We start from the raw sequence: 13989 nt of genomic DNA, 5'->3' as shown, positions 1-13989 counted from the left end.
CTCAGATCTGAGCTTTTGCCAGGGAACAGTGTCTGCCAGCCTCTGGGTCGACAGCGCCCTAGGCAAGGAGTCAAGCTGAGCCCTTCACACTGTGTGGCCTTGGCCAGCTCACTCTACATCTCTGAGACCATCAGCTTCCTCATGGGAAAGATGAAGAGGACATCCATACCTCGGGTTTTGTGAGGATTACATGAGGTCACGCGGAATGAAAGAACTTGGTCATTGCAAAGATTCTGCAAAAGTTAGAAGTTGCCAGCAACTCACTCTTTCTGGGTTCCAGATTTTTCCTCTTTAAAAAAAGGGGGATTATCTTTATTATTTTACCAATGTTACAAGAAAGGTGAGCAAAATGGAGTCTTCTGTAACTCTACCACCAAAAGGAAGCTACTCTTCATATCTTGGTAGAATTTGTTTCAGACTGGGGAGAAATTAGGACCTTAGGGTTTTCTAACAGTCCTTCTGAAGTCACCAGAGTTTCCAAGTTAGAACCGTGGTATTTCAGCTTAGAAACCCTGTACAAAGGAGTTCAAAAAATAGTAGCAAGCAGAGGCCAGTATAGGTGTTGAAGTGCATGACGACCACTTTCACCCTTGCTCGGGCCCTCATGAGCCAACCATACTAACTTCCTCTGCACCTTATAATAATTAACTGCCCAGGTCACACACTGGCCAGCAATCAATGCATCAGCATTGTGACCTAATCCAGGGCCTGTGCAGCATTCACTGCGAGATCTGTTAGATCCACGTGTCGCAGTGTTTGCTCTCCCCCATCTTGCAGCCTGTCCTCTGCAGAATGGTTCCCCTCAACTGACCATTCCTGCTCTGGAGCCCCTGGTGTTGGCTGGGAAGATCAGGTGAGGCAGGAGATGGCAGTGCCAACGAGGGCCTGAAAAAAATACTGATCTTATTCCCAGCAAGTGCAGTGTTGAGCTTCCTGTGGCGACCGGGCATGGAGGACAGAATAGCTCAAGCAGATCTGATCACAAACTTCCAGGAAACTTGGTGGGGCTCTGGTGGGAGTAGTCAAGGGCTTCCAACTTTGTCAGTGAGAACTAACATTCTTAGCCAAGTTGTGCTTCATCTCATGGGGTCCTCACAGCAACCATAATACCCAGTTTACAGACAAGGGAACCGAGAATCATAGAGTTAAAGTAATACGCTCAGCGCTAGCCAACTGGTCAGTGGTGGAGCTGGATTACAAACCCAAGGCTTGGGATGCCTTAGTCCCAAAGGATTGTTTCCTTGGGTGGCTTAGTTCACTTCTGCTGAGTAGATTCTCACACTTCCTGTTTCCACTGAATGTTTTCACTGATGCTTTTCCTCCTGCTTTCAACTCGGGCCTCACGACTCCCCATTCCCTTTCACGTTTAGAAACCTGCCTCACTAAACTTGGTCTTTCTCCAAGGCCCCAGGCACTCTCTCCCTCTGTCCTCTAACTCAAGCTCTTATCTCTGCCCGGAATGTTTTTCTCCCACTTTTCAACAAACTCCCACTCATGCTTCAAGTTTCATATTAAATAAAAATCTGCATGGAAGCTTCACCAATTCACCCCACACAGAATGGTTCTCCTTTTCTTTTCACAGAACCTTATCTTGGCCCTACTTTAAACTTTATCACTTTATACTGTAATTGTTTAACTCAGTATTTTCTCAACCTAGAGTATGAGTCCCATAAAAGTAGGAACTGTGTCTGACTTCTTTGCCACGGTACCCTAAAACCCAAAACCATACCTTGCATATAGTGAGGACATCGTTCTGACTTTTCAAATGGGCTGAGAAGCAGGCTGGCAAGGTGTAGCCTAATCCTAACACTTCATGAATTTTTCTCACAAAGAAAATCTTCACTGGCTAGTCCAGAAGCCCTCAGATACCAGCTGTCTACTTCAATTGTGTCTCCTGGACTCAGGTGTTTTACAAATTATTTTTCTTAAAGGCAAATTTATACTTGATTTGGAAAATAGAATAGGAGGGAAAACAAACAAAAAAGAAGCGTGGGAATATCCCATTCAGAGGGAGGACTAGGATAGACTAAGGGCGAGGGCTAGGGGTCTTGGCTGCTCTGGGACTCAGTCCGGCTCTGCCCTTGCTGACCTGGAGACGCTGAGTATTTCCGAGTCCTCAAGGCTCCAACCTCTTCATCTGTAAATGGAGCTGAATAATACCTACCCCAGGTGTGTCATGATACAAAATGAGATGGCACAGGCAAAGCACATACCACAGTGCCTGGCAGAGAGTCTAAGGAAAATGTTGCTATTATTATTTGTGTCTTCCCAAACTTTCATTTATCCAAAACTCTTGTTTTATAAAGGAATCAACATGTACATTCCACCTTAAACTCTATGTTTTTAAACTTTTCCTCTAGGTTCCATATAAATTAGCTCCCAAAGAAGACAAGTATCGTGTCTCTGATCTCTGAAATATCTTCTCAGATGGGACAAGGCATATTTGTGGAAAGTACTCCATCCCTGAAAGATCATGTGATTAAATCAAATGATAAAAGCTCAGCTAATTTAACAATGATCTCGATTTCTCTACTAAACCTCCAGCAGCTATGGAAGATGTTGCTTCCCTCTGCAAGTCCCATGTAAATGTTACCAACTTGGAAATTTGTGGTCACCTACTCCCATGATTCCACCTTGCCCCAATCACACCCCCTCCAAATGAAGTTTTCCCAAGATAAATGTATCACCATTCCATGTCCCACACCTTTCTTCTAATCTGACACCCTTCTAATCTGGCTGATCTCTGGTAACCCCTGGCCCAGAGCTGGAAACATTGTTCAGAAAACTCTGCAGCCTCCTTTATCACCATGAGTTGACCAGATGTGGTTCAAGTTGATCTAATGAGCCAGGCCTCTCACATTAAGGTTGGCCCATTCAAACTACAGCTGTCACGGTCTTAATCATCTAATCTTGATCTGTCTGTTACCACAGGCACTGGTCACAGGAGTCTATTTAAGTGTAAATTTATATTAATTACAATTCAATAAAATAAAGTATTCTATCAACCCCTCAGTCTCACTAATCACATTGCAAGTGTTTGATAATCTCATGTGACTTGTGGCTAATATATTAAACAATGCAGACATAGAACATTTCCATCACTGCAGAAAAAGTTCTATTGGAAAGCATTGCTTTGAGCTTTATAAAGCTGATGTCTAAATAATAATTGCTAATTAAAAGCATGACATCAGATGAATGGATAAAGAAGATGTAGCACATATATACAATGGAATATTACTCAGCCATAAAAAGAAACGAAAGTGAGTTATTTGTAGCGAGGTGGATGAACCTAGAGACTGTCATACAGAGTGAAGTAAGTCAGAAAGAGAAAAACAAATACCATATGCTAACACATATATATAGAACCTAAAAAAAAAAATGGTTCTGAAGAACCTAGGGGCAGGACAGGAATAAAGATGCAGACACAGAGAATGGACTTGAGGACACGGGGAGGGGGAAGTGTAAGCTGGGACAAAGTGAGAGTGTGGCATGGACATATCTACACTACCAAACGTAAAATAGATAGCTAGTGGGAAGCAGCCACATAGCACAGGGAGATCAGCTCGGTGCTTTGTGTCCACCTAGAGGGGTGGGATAGGGAGGGTGGGAGGGAGACGCAAGAGGGAGGGGATATGGGGATATATGTATACATATAGCTGATTCACTTTGTTATACAGCAGAAACTAACATTATTGGAGCAATTATACTCCAATAAAGATGTTAAAAAAAATCATGATGTCAGAATTTTACAAGGGTTGAATATTATAGAAGTTTTTTTTACATTTAGTGTATTGGTATTTAGTTCCAATTATTCATAAAGGAATAAAATTCGAAGATATGTACTAATTGTTGAAGCATGTATTTGAACTTTTTTACTCAGGGCATAAGAGTGTGATATGAAAAGAGCCTGAGGCAGGAACAGGTAGTGAAGGGACTTGGGAAATGGAGCTCTCCTATTTCATAGGCACCCACAATATGGATTTCCAACTGAAGGAACTGGAGATGATACAGGAATGGACCCATGTTTTTGGAGGATTAAGTGGGTGTTGGACTGCAGGACCCATAGGCATCACACCAGGTGAAGATCATGACTAAAAGCTGTGCTGATGAAATAATGATGTAGTCAAAGATGTTCATCAATATTACTTATGAATATAAAATATTTGAATCAGATTTAATACTCAAAAGGAGGAGACTACTTATGTAACTTATAGTAGACCAATGGTGCAAAATGAATGTATTTATGATAGGCTATGGAGTGGGACTTCTTCTGTTGTCTCATAGATTTTAGCTGAGATTTCACAGCTAAAGACAGTCATCGATGTTCCAAGCTCATTCTATGAAGCCAGCCTCACCCTGATACCAAAATTTGACAAAGATAAAGAAAATTATAGGTTATTTTTAAAAAGAAAGTAAAAAAATCACAGGCCAATATTACTGAAGAACATAGATGCAAAAAATCCTCAACAAAATATTAGTAAACAGAATTCAACAATACATTAAAACAATCGTGTATCATAATCAGATGAGATTTATCCCAGGGATGCAAAGGTGGTTCAATATCCACATCAGGGACTTCCCTGGTGGTGCAGTGGTTAAGAATCCGCCTGCCAGTGCAGGGGACACGGGTTCAATCCCTGGTCCAGGAAGATCCCACATGCCGCGGAGCCACTAAGCCCACGCACCACAACTGCTGAGCCTGAGCTCTAGAGCCTGCGAGCCACAACTATTGAGCCCGTGTGCCACAACTACTGAAACTCTCACGCCTAGAGCCCGTGCTCCACAACAAGAGAAGCCACCGCAATGAGAAGGCCACGCACCACAACAAAGAGTAGTCCCCGCTCACCACAACTAGAGAAAGCCCGCGTGCCACAACAAAGACCCAACGTAGCCAAAAAAAAAAAAAAAAAAAAAAGAGTAAAGAGAATGTGGGGTGGGGAAGGGACAGAGTGGGAAGTTCAGGTTAGTCGATGCAAATTATTATATAGAGAATGGATATACAACAAGGTCCTACTGTATAGCACAGGGAACTATATTCAATATCCTGTGATAAACCATAATGGGAAAGAATACAAATAAGAATGTACATACCTATATATATGTATAACTGACTCATTTTGCTGTACAGCAGAAATTAACGCAACATTGTAAATCAGCTATACGTCAATTAAAAAAAAAAAAAAGAGTAAAGGGAATGTGGTGAAGCCAAAGGAGGGGTCAGAGGCTTAGCCCTGGTTGGAATCTGGGACTCTTCTAATGGGAATTTTACTCTGTCCTTTTGTATCCTGTCAGCACATCCTGATTGGAACAAAATTCCCCCTTTAATTCAACCAGAACTCATAGGCAGTGAATATCTGCCTATGAACAAAGAATTACTTCAGTCAAAGATCCTACACAGGAGGTTGACTACTGTACAGGATGCTATATATAAAGGTATGGAATGACTCTGAAGATTTTGAAGAAGGTGTATTGATTCAAGATAGAAATAAGTATAGTAGTGTATCAGTAGGGCTGAGTTGCTTAAGAAGCCTTTAATGCAGTAATCAGTCAGGGAACCTGTCCTAGAAGGTGGATGCCCAAGAAAGGAGTTGATTGCTGAAACTTTTCATTAGACAAATCCAGAGAATCTTTTGGTGCAGTGGTGGAGAGAGCTGTTTAACCTGAAGTAGGCAAGTAGTATTAGGCTCATAAATAAAATGAATAAATAAAATCTCTTGCATCTGCAAGGGAGCAGAAAGTAGAGTGAGACTGGAAGGAAATTCTGTAAGGAGTTTATGAATTAGATCCCTTCCCAATTAGCCTTGTGACTCAGCCTGGGACGTTTCCAAATGAGACTTGATGGAAAAAGGTCAGAAGCCTTGGGCCACAGTCCTAAGGGAGAAATACATAAGGTGTATACAGTAATGAGTACAGTGGTGAGATAAAGTAAGATCCTTAGAGCATGTCTAGGAGAGTTAGATGTTCACAATAAATCAAGGAGCTTTTCCTGAAGCTTAAATGCTAAAAACTCCCTGGGTCCACAGGTGCCTGCTTGGAATTCCCTCATTCACCGTAGTCATGTGAATGGTGGCCACAAGGGATGAATTACTGGGGTAAACAGTAAATTAAAGATATAAGGATGAACGCCTGTGTTTGGATATCCCAGAAGTTACAAGGACACCAACACAACTCAAGCTACCTTCATAGGAAGATATATGAAGAGAGACATGGAATTTTAATCATTGATTCTTCCAAAATTTTGCAAACAGTTGGCACTAGATGTCCCAATTGCATCGAGTGCGTCACTCATGTCAAGTGCATCACTCATGGAAGTCCCTCCCCCCATCCATCTTACCTTTTGGCTTCGTCATTCATAGCTCTTATAACCTAGCAGCTGAGAGCTGGGACTGCAGACAATCAGCTTCTGAACTCCTGTATATTGTGAGATTCCTACTTAGAAAATGCACGGGTGCCCTCACATACCTCTTTGGTCAAAAAGCTGTACTTATAACCACCGCATGCTCCTTTATGAACTTCTGACAGCTGAGGATGTCAAGTTCAAAGTAGCATCTGGATAGTTGTTCAGAGAAATGCCCAATTTCCTTGGGTTCGGCACATTATACTACAGTAAAAAAGCCTGGAAGTATTACTTTGGTGGGGGAGTAACTGGAACCCAAAGGGTCTCTTTCTCTAAAAGATTCCAAAAAACCCACGACAAAACAAATAAAATCCCAACTAAGACTTATTAAATGCTAACTTTGGGTCAGACACTGTATACATGTTATCAGTCAACTCCATGGGCCCCAGTGTTTGTCAAAGAAGAGGAGATATGTGTACCAGGGTCTGGGAAGGAAAGCAGGTCCACAATAGCCCAAACCCTAGAGGCTGGCCCCAGACTCCTTGACTGCAAAGGAATTCATGGTTCCACCTAATGCCAAATCTGTGCCCACATCTGTCCCTATGGAACCAACAGATTGGCACCGAGCTTTTCATGGCTAGACTCAACCATGTCTGAGCCCACATCTCCAGCATAACAGCGCCAAGCAGCTGAAATACTTCTCCCCACCCCGCTGCCCACTGTTTTATTCGGTTTTTGCCTTTATTAACATCATACCAGATTTATTTCCCTTTTTACCCTCAAACTCATAGTTGGACACAGACACAATTCATGCTCCTTCCTCGCCCAGTTCTAGACCCAGAAGGATTCTGTACAATCATCTGGTCTAATCTCTGCATTTTACAGTTAGAATAATTAAAGCCCAGAGAAAAGGAGGATGGATTCAAAGCCACTTAGATAAAAAGTGGCCTTGATAGAATCAAAGTAAGTTATCTTGGGTCTTGTTTTGTTCTAATGAGTTTGATGCGCCTGGCACAGCATTTGACACAGAAGCATGCAGTACACTCCCCTTGATCTCAGACCTCTTATCACATAGTGTCCATCCATACTCTAATAGGCGGAGCTCCTCCATCGTAGCACGTACTCACAACACAATCATGTTTAAGAATGTCATCTTCCCTCTTCTCTCGTATCCCAGCTTTCAAGACTCATCTGGGAACTCATGCTGAAAGATAATATATGAGGAGCCATGGCCAGGACAGCAGTTGGAATTCCATGAAGTTCTGACAATGTTAGTTCATGGTGGTCCCCTTCCAGGCACATGCTTCCTGACTCTGGTGGATTTGTCTGTACTATTGGCATGTCTGTTCCCACCATCAGCTGGTGTCAGTTTATTAAGCTCTGATCAAACACAAAGTACCTAATTACTCCTCTGGACCATTTTGCAGAAAACTGTCCACTCAGTGGAGTCAGAGATGGGTCCCACCATCTTTTCTCATCATTTAGGTGCTCCCTCCTGGACTGGGAACAAAACTGTGGGTTTGTTTTGTTTTTTGTTTTTATTTTTGGCTGCCTAGGGTCGTAGTCGTGGGACACGGGATCTATCATCCTGCAGGCTCTTCATTGTGGCACATGGGCTCTGTAGTTGCAGTGCACAGGCTTAATTGCCCCATGGGATGTGGGATCTTAGGTCTCCTACCAGGGATGGAACCCACGTCGCCTGCATTGGAAGGCGGATTCTTAACCACTGGACCACCAAGGAAGTCCCAAAATTGTGGGTTTTGACTTCAGGAAGAGTATACCTCCTAGGGCATTAGGAAATCCTAACCTAGAGTCTAGCCTCACAATATTCTAAGTTTCTTTCAGGGTAAAGGCTAAGGCAAGAATATAGCCTCTCCTGGGGGTCCCACCACTGCTCTTACCATCTTTTCTAGTCATCTGTAGCAGCAAGTAAAGCACCAAGAAGGGTTCAGATGAACCTCCTGCCTGATGCTATTGGGAGAAGGTAAGAGATATCTTCTCTGAGACGAGACTATTCTTTTACGTAAATTCTTGGTGGTTCTACTTGCATTTAGTTCCCATTTCCCCCACTTCACTACCTTTCAGCCACTGGGGCAGAACAGGATGTGCCAGGTACCCAACCATGAAGCTAATGAACCAAGGGGACCCTGAGTCTCCAAAGCCCCTTCTCACCTTCCAATCAGCATGGTGTCCCGGAAAAAAAGTAATTTAATATGAAGACCTGGGTTCAAGCTAGCTTATGGGTTTATTCATTTATTTATTGCTACTCAACCTGGTTTCAGAAGGATTTAAGGCAACTTACCAAGATTCATAACACAACGTATTTTTAAAAATAAATTTAGCCAATATAAGACAGAGCAAAGGAGATAAAAAGATAATAAAGTATGTTAGAACCATGAAGGAGGCTATGAGATGTCTTAAATTGGGTGTAAGCTTTTACAACAGCAACACAATAAGGGAGCACAATCATTTACAAAGTTTAGAGTAAGCATGAAGGTTGACCTTGACCCAAGAAGATACTCAAGAAAAGGAGATATATTTATGGTAGTAAATGGTGAGAGAGACAAGCTCTTTAACATGTTCTCAAAGAGGAAAGTTGTGTGGTGATGTGAACCACACTCTCCAAGACAGCCTCCCATTAGATTCCAGGAAGAATTTCCTGGGGCTACTTCTTTAAGGATTATTAAGCATAGGCTGACAACACACAATTCTGTGACAGTAGTTCTCCGGAGGCCCAACATGGTGTAATCTATGGATGTGTTTAAAGAACCCGGAAGAGGGAACTTCCTGGTGGTCCAATGGTTAGGACTCCGTGCTTTCAGTGCTGAGGGCACCGGTTCAACCCCTGGTTGGGGACACTAAGATCCCACAAGTCGCAGGGTGCAACCAAAAAAAAAAAAAAAAATCCAGAAAAAAAAATGGGTTCATTATCCCCCGTTTTCTTCCATAGGGCTCCACACTATTGTTTTTCTTAGTCCACTTTTAGGAACATATTGGAAGCAATATTTTTTTTTTCTTTTGGCCGCACCGCGCAGCTTGCGGGATCCTAGTTCCCCGACCAGGGACTGAACCTGGGCCCTCGGCAGTGAAACCGTGGAGTCCTAAGCACTGGACCACCAAGGAATGCCCGAGAAGCAATAGATTTGAGACCAGTCTCCCCAACAAGATCTGACTGGCAAATAGAGTTTGAGCTTGGCTGCAAAGGCTAATTTACCATGAAACTCACGAAGCTTAAGCTTCAAAGCCCCTCACTTGCTCTTCTCAAGGCTCAGTGACTCCCAGGATGAGGTGAAGAAGGAGCAAGCCTCATCCAAGCATGGAGGCAGGCAGCATCGTCCCAACCCAGCAGTGGATACTGCATGCCCTAATGGTGGCCTTAAGGTACTGATATAGTCACATCTGGACAATCCCTACTGACAATCTGTTGCGTTCACGGTGCAAATTGATCCCATATTTGACCTCGAGGAGAAATCAATCAGATGCTGCACTGCAACCTGCTTGGGGCCAGCCTTCAGGGCTTCATGGCCACATCATGAACCAAGGACGGGCACAGTGGGGATGAGGGGGACTTGGTAGAGCTGGATCAGTGACTGTTAGGGTGCAATGAGAGTCTATTAGGTCAAGACCGAAGAGCGAGAATTCTCCAAGGACTTGCCCCAGGCATGTAGCGCCACCTGAGCCAGAAACTAGGGAGAAAGGTACAGATGTGGCATTACCAAAGTTATAAGCTCAGAAAGAATCTTTCCTAAACAATCAATGACTTCATTTTTTTATTGAGATATAATTGACATATTGTGTAAATTTAAGGTATACCACATGTTGATTTGATACGTTAATATATTGCAGTGTGATTACCACCACAGTGTTAGCTAACGCCATCACCTCACACAATCACTATTCTTTCTTTAGTGGTGGGAATGATTAAGATCTGGTCTCTTAGCAACTTGAAGAGTATAATACAGTATTACTGACTATAATCACTCTGCTGTGCATTAGATCTCCAGGACTATAACTTTAAAATTTTGATCAACTATGCTACAGCAAAGACTGAATTACCTTTCCGTTCTATCTACAGAAAAAAAAAGTATAAAAATCACTGTCATAAGAAGAGGCAATCAAAGAATAATCAGCCACAATATATAGGAAGAAGGTATTATAAATATGTTTTAAATAATAATGATGAAGTATTTTATTTTTTTGAGATTCATGATATTTGATGTATTTCTAAGCTTTTTTTTTTAAACATCTTTATTGGAGTATAATTGCTTTACAATGTTGTGTTAGTTTCTGCTGTATAACAAAGTGAACCAGCTATATGCATACATATATCCCCATATCCCCTCCCTCTTGCGTCTCCCTCTCACCCTCCCTATCCCACTCCTCTAGGTGGTCACAAAGCACCAAGCTGATCTCCCTGTGCTATGCAGCTGTTTCCCACTAGCTATCTATTTTACATTTGGTAGTGTGTATATGTCAATTCTACTCTCTCACTTTGTCCCAGCTTACCCTTCCCCTTTCCCACATCCTCAAATCCATTCTCTACGTCTTCATCTTTATTCCTGTCCTGCCCCTAGGTTCATCAGAACCATTTTTTTTTAGATTCCATATATATGTGTTAGCATACGGTATTTGTTTTTCTCTCTCTGACTTACTTCACTCTGTATGACAGACTCTAACTCCATCCACCTCACTACAAATAACTCAATTTCGTTTCTTTTTATGGCTGAATAATATTCCATTGTATATATGTGCCATATCTTCTTTATCCATTCATCTGTCAATGGACACTTAGGTTGCTTCCATGTCTTGGCTATTGTAAATAGTGCTGCAATGAACATTGTGGTACATGACTCTTTTTGAATTATGGTTTTCTCAGGGTATATGCCCAGTAGTGGGATTGCTGGGTCATATGTTAGTTCTATTTTTAGTTTTTTAAGGCACCTCCATACTGTTCTCCATAGTGGCTGTATCAATTTACATTCCCACCAACAGTGCAAGAGGGTTCCCTTTTCTCCATACTCTCTCCAGCATTTATTGTTTCTAGATTTTTGATAATGGCCATTCTGACAGGTGTGATGTGATACCTCATTGTAGTTTTGATTTGCATTTCTCTAATAATTAGTGATGTTGAGCATCCTTTCATGTGTTTTTTGGCAATCTGTATATTTTCTTTGGAGAAATGTCTATTTAGGTCTTTGCCCATTTTTGGATTGGGTTTTTGGTTTTTTGATATTGAGCTGCATGAGCTGCTTGCATATTTTGGAGATTAATCCTTTGTCAGTTGCTTCGTTTGCAAATATTTTCTCCCATTCTGCGTGTTGTCTTTTCATCTTGTTTATGGTTTCCTTTGCTGTGCAAAACCTTTTAAGTTTCATTAGGTCCCATTTGTTTATTTTTGGTTTTATTTCCATTTTTGTAGGAGGTGGATCAAAAAGGATCTTGCTGTGATTTATGTCATAGAGTGTTCTGCCTATGTTTTCCTCTAAGAGTTTTATAGTGCCTGGCCTCACATTTAGGTCTTTAATCCATTTTGAGTTTATTTTTGTGTATGGTGTTAGGAAGTGTTTTAATTTCATTCTTTTACATGTAGCTGCCCAGTTTTCCCAGCACCACTGATTGAAGAGGCTGTCTTTTCTCCATTGTATATTCTTGCCTCCTTTATCAAAGATAAGGTGACCATATGTGCATGGGTTTATCTCTGGGCTTTCTATCCTGTTCCATTGATCTATATTTCTGTTTTTGTGCCAGTATCATACTGTCTTGATTACTGTAGCTTCGTAGTATAGTCTGAAGTCAGGGCGCCTGATTCCTCCAGCTCCATTTTTCGTTCTCAGGATTGCTTTGGCTATTTGGGGACTTTTGTGTTTCCATACAAATTGTGAAATTTTTTGTTCTAGTTCTGTGGAAAATGCCACTGGTAGTTTGATAGGGATTGCATTGAATCTGTAGATTGCTTTGGGTAGTGTAGTCATTTTCACAATGTTGATTTTCCAATCCAAGAACATGGTATATCTCTCCATCTGTTTGTAACATCTTTAATTTCTTTCAGCAGTGTCTTATAGTTTTCTGCATACAGGTCTTTTGTCTCCTTAGGTAGGTTTATTCCTAGGTATTTTACTCTTTTTGTTGCAATGGTAAATGGGAGTGTTTCCTTAATTTCTCTTTCAGATTTTTCATCATTAGTATATAGGAATGCAAGAGATTTCTGTACATTAATTTTGTATCCTGCTACTTTACCAAATTCATTGATTAGCTCTAGTAGTTTTCTGGTAGCATCTTTAGGATTCTCTATGTATAGTATCAAGTCATCTGCAAACAGCGACAGTTTTACTTCTTTTCCGATTTGGATTCCTTTTATTTCTTTTTCTTCTCTGATTGCTGTGGCTACAACTTCCAAAATTATGTTGAATAATAGTGGTGAGAGTGGGCAACCTTGTCTTGTTCCTGATCTTAAGGGAAATGGTTTCAGTTTTTCACCATTGAGAATGATGTTGGCTGTGGGTTTGTCATATATGGCCTTTATTATATTGAGGTAGGTTCCCTCTATATCTACTGAATAGATGGGTGCTGAATTTTGTTGAAAGTTTTCTGCATCTATTGAGATGATCATATGGTTTTTATTCTTCATTTTGTTAATATGGTTTATCCCATTGATTGATTTGCATATATTGAAGAATCCTTCCATTCCTGGGATAAACCCCACTTGATCATGGTGTATGGTCCTTTTAATGTGCTGTTGGATTCTGTTTGCTAATATTTTGCTGAGGATTTTTGCATCTATGTTCATCAGTGATATTGGCCTGTAGTTTTCTTTTCTTGTGACATCTTTGTCTGGTTTTGGTATTAGGGTGATGGTGGCCTCGTAGAATGCGTTTGGGAGTGTTCCTCCCTCTGTTATATTTTGGAAGCGTTTGAGAAGGATAGGTGTTAGCTCTTCTCTAAATGTTTGATAGAATTCACTTGTGAAGCCATCTGGTCTAGGGCTTTTGTTTGTTGGAAGATTTTTAATCACAGTTTCAATTTCAGTGCTTGTGATTGGTCTGTTTATATTTTCCATTTCTTCCCAGTTCAGTCTCGGAAGGTTGTGCTTTTCTAAGTATTTGTCCATTTCTTCCAGGTTGTCCATTTTATTGGCATAGAGTTGCTTGTAGTAATCTCTCATGATCCTTTGTATTTCTGCAGTGTCAGTTGTTGCTTCTCCTTTTTCATTTCTAATTCTGTTGATTTGAATCTTCTCCCTTTTTTTCTTGATGAGTCTGGCTAATGATTTACCTATTTTATTTGTAAGCTTTTGTACATTTGTGATTTGTTATTTCTTTTCTCATTCCAAATAAATATTCACTTACCTAATTTTGTAGGTTTGTAGTTTTGCATTGTTTTTCTAAAGTAGGGTTCCTTTCTCTGCTTGGCTCCATCACTTCCAACTCTGTCCCTTTGAGCCTTGTGTTCTCTTTAGAAAAATGGCATAAGCAGTTCTGTTCCTCCTCTTCCACAGGATTAAGCAAAGAGAAAGATCAAATGAACTAATGAGCATAAAAATACATTGTATGCTCCTGACTATGAAAGAAATATGAGTAGTTATGATTATCATCAGTATTAAAATTTTGAGAATTTACTGAAAAGGGTGGGATATAAAGAATGGCATTAAGACA

The 13989-nt window shown here is 41.0% G+C and overlaps 1 protein-coding gene across 2 annotated transcripts in view; it reads right to left on the bottom strand.

Moving 5' to 3' along the window:
• WFDC8 (WAP four-disulfide core domain 8) overlaps positions 1–13989 on the bottom strand; it is a 123555-nt gene that overhangs the window by 67739 nt on the left and 41827 nt on the right. The window contains exon 3 of one of the 2 annotated variants that reach the window (XM_082361820.1): positions 13684–13823. The exons of the other annotated variant lie outside the window; for it this stretch is intronic. The gene's annotated coding sequence lies outside the window, so the exon portion shown is untranslated. The remainder of the gene's footprint in view (positions 1–13683; positions 13824–13989) is intronic. 2 annotated transcript variants of the gene reach the window in all.

This window comes from Balaenoptera borealis, assembly GCF_965194805.1.
Source record: "Balaenoptera borealis genome assembly, chromosome: 16".
Lineage (NCBI taxonomy): Eukaryota > Metazoa > Chordata > Mammalia > Artiodactyla > Balaenopteridae > Balaenoptera > Balaenoptera borealis.
Note: the sequence above shows the minus strand (reverse complement) of the source record. Positions and strands in the feature narration are given on the sequence as shown.